This window comes from Trichechus manatus, unplaced genomic scaffold, assembly GCF_000243295.1.
Source record: "Trichechus manatus latirostris isolate Lorelei unplaced genomic scaffold, TriManLat1.0 scaffold00119, whole genome shotgun sequence".
Taxonomy (NCBI): Eukaryota; Metazoa; Chordata; class Mammalia; order Sirenia; family Trichechidae; genus Trichechus; species Trichechus manatus.
The window spans coordinates 8,477,945-8,484,935 of record NW_004444055.1 but is presented as its reverse complement, the minus strand read 5'-3'; positions in this window follow the sequence as shown (position 1 = coordinate 8,484,935).

The following is a 6,991-nucleotide window of genomic DNA, read 5'->3' as shown; positions in this document are numbered from 1 at the left end:
GTGGGAATCACCACCCCTGCATCCTTCAAGTCCTTGATGGTGGCAGTAATCTCTGCAATCCCTCCAGGAATGCAGTATTGCTTTCGGTTTACTATTTTCCTAGGTAGAGGCAGTTCTAATGGTTTCCACTTGGCTTTTCCTACCATAATAGCCCTTACTCTATTTGTCAGGGATCCAGTGTGGGGGTTCTGCCAGTTGTTGAGTATATCTATTCCAATTATGCATTCTGGAACTGAGGAAATCACTACAGGATGGGTTCGGGGACCCACTGGACCTACTGTAAGACGGACATGAGCCAAGACTCCATTAATAACCTGACCTCCATATGCCCCCACTCTGACTGGTGGGCCACAGTGACGTTTGGGGTCTCCTGGAATTAGGGTCAGCTCAGAGCCAGTATCCAGTAATCCCCAAAAAGTCTGATTATTTCCTTTTCCCCAGTGAACAGTCACTCTCGTAAAAGTCCGTAGACCCTTTGGGGAAGGCTGAGAGAAAGATTAACAGTAAAAATTTTTGGCAGTGTATTGGAGTCCTTCCTCAAGGGGATGCGGCCTCTCCTTCATTCAAGGGGTTGTGGGTCTTTAAACTCGCTCAAATCTGGGAATCAGTTGAGGGGCCGTGACTCTCTATTCCAGTGATTTGAGTTAGACTGCTGTTCACCTGACCTAGAATGCTTCCGATTGTATAGATCAAGTAAGTATTTTGTAGATTTCCTACCTATTTCACTCCTAGGGACACCATCACTAAGCAGCCAACGCCATAAGTCCATACAAGTAAGACTATTCTGATTACTGCTTTGACTCCTCTGTCCATTACTGTAACCACGCCCCCCTTGTCTTTGTCGATTGAGTGCGGCCACTTGGCCCCTACTACCACGGGGTCCAATCAGTCCCATTGTAGTTAGGTGTCTTAATTCAGTTACGGCAGTTCCCACTGTCAAATCTGATTTACATAAAACAGCAACCACAGCAGTCTTCAAGGATGCTGGAGCTCCCTTCACAAATTTGCTCCTCAGTTGTGGTAAAAGGTGTGTCCTCTGGATACTCCATGTGTGGGTCTGTGGGTCTAACTTGAGAAATCCACTCTAGCATGCCAATTTCCCTAAGCCTTTGGATACCTTCTTCTACAGTATACCAAGGCAGGTCTGGTACTTCAACTTGACTTAGTGTCAGCCACCTCAAAATCCATGCTTCAGCAACCCAACCAAATATACTGTTAGATGCTTTCCTAACTTCTCTAGCTGAAACACTGAAGGAACAGTCTGTGCTCAGTGGATCCATATCAGTAAACTCAGACTGATCCATCTTTATGTTCCTTGCACCATTATCCCACACCCTTAACAGCCATTCCCACACATATTCCCCAGGTTTCTGTTTGTACATATTAGAAAACTCAAGTAGTTCTTTTGGAGTGTAGCATACCTCCTCCTGGGTCACACTTTGTACTTCACCTTTGGGGCTCGCTGGGACTTAAGCCTAGTTATAGGTCTAGAAGCCAGAATCGGTAGTGTAGAATTGTTCTGAAAACATTCAGCATTATCTTGTAAAGCATCTGCCTCAGGCAATGACTCAGGCAAGTGCTCTTTAAAGGCAGCTGGGCTAGGGCTAATCTCCTCAGATGGGAGTGGAGGGGCTAATGGTTTTTCTGGGCAGGGTGGTTTAGCAGACAAAGATGAAGTAATCTCTTCAGATGGGACTGGTTCTGCTGGCAGGAGTGATTCAATGGAATTTACAGGCTCAGTGTCCCCAGCTTCCTGATTATCTGCCCATATGTCCCCATCCCAAGTCTCAGGATCCCATCTCTTCCCAATCAATGCCCTTATTTTAACCTCAGACACCTCTCGATGTTTGCAATTGAGCTGGCATTGTAATTCAGCCACTCTTACAATAAGATTCTGGGTTTGGTTTTCAGCAATTTCGGCTCTGTTACTACAAGAAATAATACTTTCAAAGGACAAGTGGAAGCCTTGAGGTCATGTATTTGGCACTTGAGCCTTGACTCTGAAGCCCTGAGCGCATCTCTTTCAGTTTGTCGTTTGTCTAGCGAAAGCAGGACAAACCAACCAGCTTCCTTATACTTCTCATTCTGACAAATGTAGAAAGATATCACATGTGTTCATCCTGAGCCTCACCTTTCACCAATACCTGATCTACCAGTGGTGATATTTTGCATATTTCTATCGCCACCTCGCTCCATGGACTAGCAGTGACCTCTCTACTGCTAGAAGCAGAGTCATCAACGTCTTTATGACTAACCAGACTTGAGAACCAATTTAGAAAACTCATCCTTACAATTTTGTTTCTCTAGAACCACTCCCGGTACCAAATGTCTTAGGCTGGGTTCTCTAAAGAAGCAAAACCAGTAACGTGTATAAATATATATATATATAGAGAGAGATTATATCAAGGAAACAGCTCACGCGATTGTAGAGGCTAGAATGTCCCAAGTCCATGGATCAGGGTAGAGGTCTCTACCAAGTCACACAGCTGCAGAAGCTGGCAAGCCCAAGATTGGAAGGTCGGAGAGCAGGGCTCCCACTCACAAGCTGTGCAGATCGACGAGTCCCAGGTTCGGCAGATAAGCTGACAGCTCAAGTCCCAAGAACGGGAGATGAGACGACAGGAAGCAGCCGAAGGATCCAGAGAGAGCATAAAGCCAGAACAACTGCTTATATACAGATGCGGGCCACACTTCCAAGGAGACTCCCTTTCATATGATTGGCTACTCACAGTATAGTCAATCATGGGAGTCATTACATTAAAACATGGAGAACCATGGCCCAGCTAAGTTGACACACAATCTTAACCATCACACTATATGACGATTTTCCCACCCATCTCTTCCATCATATTATCCTGATCAAATACATGGAGTGTGATCACATAACTCAGCAATTTTTCCAAATCCCCTGCATGCATTTTCCCATAACTTCTTCCCAGGAAGATGCAATGTTCCAGATACACTGAAGAATATTATATTCTTCCAGAAATCGCAAAATGTTACCCTACCTCCATCTGTTGCATCTATTGCCTGAGTAAACAAAGTCCATAGGTAGTATGCCTTGAATGTGGAAATTGCACCTTGATCCATAGGCTGATTCACAGCTATCTCATAGAGGTAGATACACCACTGTCACATCTTGATTTAGATCATCCATGTGAGGAGGATGCGGGGGCATTATCAAGTAGCAGCAGAATCTTGAAAGGGATGCTCTTTTCAAAGCAGTAGGTGCACACTTCTGGGATGAAACAATTTAAAAACAAGTCTTTGAATAGCACAATCATCATTCAGGCCTTGGAGTTACTCCTGTAGTAGACCGGCAGCTTATTTTTGTCAATGTTTTTGAATGCTTGGGGGTTTTCAGAATGGTAAGTAAGAAAAGGTTTCAATTTAAATCCAGCAGCATTTCCTCTAAGTAGTGGTGTGATAATGTCTTTAAATGCCTTGAAACCAGGCATCGACTTCTCTTATTTGTGAATATAAGTCCGTTCTGGCATCTTTTCCCAAAACAAGCCTGTTTCATCCACACTCAAAATCTGCTCTCCCAGATAGTCTTCATCTTGTATTACCTTGTTCAGCTCATCCTTGAATTTTTCAGCAGCTTCAACATTGGCACTTCCTGCTTCTCCAGTTATAGGCATGTTATGTAAGAAAAAAAAAAAGAAAACCCAAAAAACGGATGGTTGTGTGGCTCGTTGTAACTCAAAAATGTCATAAGTCAGGGACTACCTGTATTTATATAAAACTCGTGGCTGAAGAGTTGATTCCAACTCATAGCAACCCTATAGGACAGAGTAGAACTGCCCCATAGGGTTTCCTAGGCTGTAATCTTCACGGAAGCAGACTGCCATATCTTTCTCCCGTGGAGCAGCTGGTGGGTTTGAACTGTCGACCTCTTGGTTAGCAGCCAAGTGCTTAACCACTGTGCCACCAGGGCTCCTTCAAGTATACACACACACACACACACACACGCACACACACATATATCTACACATATTTTTTCGGGGAAAAAAAAACAGCCTATAAGCTATGGAAATATTTTCTTTCTTTTTGCTTTACTTAACATTTATTTTTATGGCAAAAAAAGCAATGCATATCGACTGTAGAAAAATGGGAACATACAGAAAAACGTATGGAAGCCAGTTAAAAAATCACTCATGATCTTTACCTGCTAAGATTTTTATGCATTTTCTTCAACATTATCATACTCAGATATATAAAATATATAGACATGCATGCTTTTAACAAAATTTGAATTATGTACCATATACTATATGGGTAACTGCTTTTTTCCCTTACCAGTATGTCACGGGCATACTCCCACAGCGTTAAGCCCAGAGAACTTCTAAATAATTCCCTGTGACAGACTCCACATTGTTCTAGAAAGACAATGGACAGAGCAAACTAATGAGGGAATAAACTGTGGGCGCCTCTGAGACCTCCCCTTAAAAAGACCCTGGTCACATCTCAGCAACCCCGCCTGAAGAAGGTGACGCCTCTGGGCTGTGAAAGCCCAGAATCTCCCTTTTCTTATTGTTCTTAAAAACAAAACTGAGCCGAGTGACCCCAGGTTCTCCTACATCCTATACTTTTGTGGTATAGCCTACCACAAAAGGTTCCTTGAAGAAAGACTGAGCACACGTCCTCGTATTCTTTCCGACTTGTCCACAAGTGTGCACCTTAGCACCCCGAGGCTCCTCCTTCATTGTGTTTTTTAACATTTTTTTAAATCGCTGTAATTAAATGAAGTTTACATTTCAAGTTAGTCTCCAATACAGAATTTTCTTTTTTTTTTACATACATTGTTAAGAGACCCCAATCGCTCACCCCATTTTGTGACAGCACACTCCTCCCCTCCGCCCCGGATTCCCCACGAACATTCAACCAGCTCCTAACTCTCTCTGCCTTCCCATCTCACCTCTGGACAGAAGATGCCCCTTTGGTCTCTTGTATCTACTTGACTAAGAGGCACATTCTTCATGAGTATCACTTTATGTCCCACAGTCCAGTCCAATCCCTGTCCAAAGACTTGGCCTCAGAAATTGTTTTAGTTCTGGGGTGATAGAGAGACCAGGGGCCATGCTTTCCGGGGCACCTCCAGTCTTAGTCAGACCATTAAGTCTAGTCTTCTTACTAGAATTTGAGTTCTGCATCCCTTTGTTCTAGTGCTCCATCAGGGACCCTCTGTTGTGTTCCCTGTCAGGATGTTCATTGGTGGTAGCCGGGCACCATGTAGTTCTTCTGGTCTCAGGCTGATGAAGTCTCTGGTTTATGTGGCCCATTCTGTCTCTTTGGCCAATACTTTCCTTGTGTCTTTGGTGTTCTTTGTTCTCCTTTACTCCAGGTGGTTGGGACCAATTGATGCATCTTAGATGGCCACTTGCAAGCTTTTAAGACCCCAGACGCCACTCACAAAATAGGATGCAGAACATTTTCTTAATAAGCTTTGTTATCCCAATTCACCTAAATGTCCCCTGAAACCAAGGTCCCCAGACCCCACATCCCTGCTACTCTGTCTCTCAAAGTATTTGATTGCACTGAGAAAACTTCTTAGCTTTGGTTTAGTCCAGTTGTGCTGACTTCCCCTGCAGTGTGTGCTGTCCTTCCCTTCACCTAAGATGATTCTTATCTACTGTCTAGTTAGTGAATAACCCTCACCCTCCCTCCCCACCCCCGGAACCATCAAAGAATGTTTTCTTCTGTGTTTAAACCTTTTCTTGAGTTCCTGTAATAGTTGTCTTTTACAGTATCTGTTCTTCTGTGACTGACTAAATTCACTCAGCATAGTAAGTTCCAGCTTCCCCCAAGTTACACGATGTTTCACAGCTTCATCATTGTTCTTAATCGTTGCATAATATTCCATTGTGTGGATATACCATAGTTTGTTTATCCATTAGTCCATTGATGGGCACTTAGGTTGCTTCCACCTTTGGGTTATTGTGAACACTGCTGTGATAAACATGGGTGTGCATGTATCTATTCATGTGATAGCTCCTGTTTCTCTAGGATATATTCCAAGAAGCGGGATAGCTGGTTCGTATGGTAGTTCTATTCCTAGTTTTTTAAGGAAGTGCCAAATCCATTTCCAAAGTGGTTGTACCATTTTACATTCCCACCAACAGTGTATAAGTGTTCCAGTCTCTCCACAACCTTTCCAGAATTTGTTAATTTTGTGTTTTTTGGATTAATGCTAGCCTTGCTGTGGTAAGATGATATCTCATTGTAGTTTTGATCTGCATTTCTCTAATGGGTAATGATCGTGAGCATTTCTTCATGTTTCTGTTAGCTGCCTGAATATCTTCTTTGGTGAAGTGCCTGTTCATATCCTTTGCCCATTTTTTAATGGGTTATTTGTCTTTTTGCTGCTGAGGTTTTGCAGTATCTTGTAGATTTTAGAGATTAAATGCTGATCAGATTTGTCGTAGCCAAAATTTTTTTCCCAGTCTGTAGGTTGTCTTTTGACTCTTTTGGTGAAGTCTTTTGATGAGCGTAAATGTTTGAGTTTTAGGAGCTCCCATTTATCTAGTCTCTCTTCTGGTGCTTATGCATTGTTACTTACGGTTTGTATTGTGTTTATGCCACGTACTAGGGCTCCTAGCGTTGTCCATATTTTTTTCTTCCATCATCTTTATCGTTTTTGATTTTATATTATCTTTAAGTCTTTGATCCATTTTGAGTTAGTTTTTGTACATGGTATGAGATATGGGTCTTGTTTCACTTTCTGCATATAGATATCCAATTATGCCAGCACCATTTGTTAAAGAGACTGTCTTTTCCCCAATTAATGGACTTTGGGGCTTTGTCAAATATTAGCTGCTCATAGGTGGATGAGCTAATATCTGGATTCTCAACTCTGTTCCATTGGTCTATATATCTGTTGTTGTACCAGTACCAGGCTGTCTTGACTACCGTGGCAGTATAAGAGGTCCTAAAATCAGGTAGAGTAAAGCCTCCCACTTTGTTCTTCTTCTTGAGTAATGCTTTATTTATT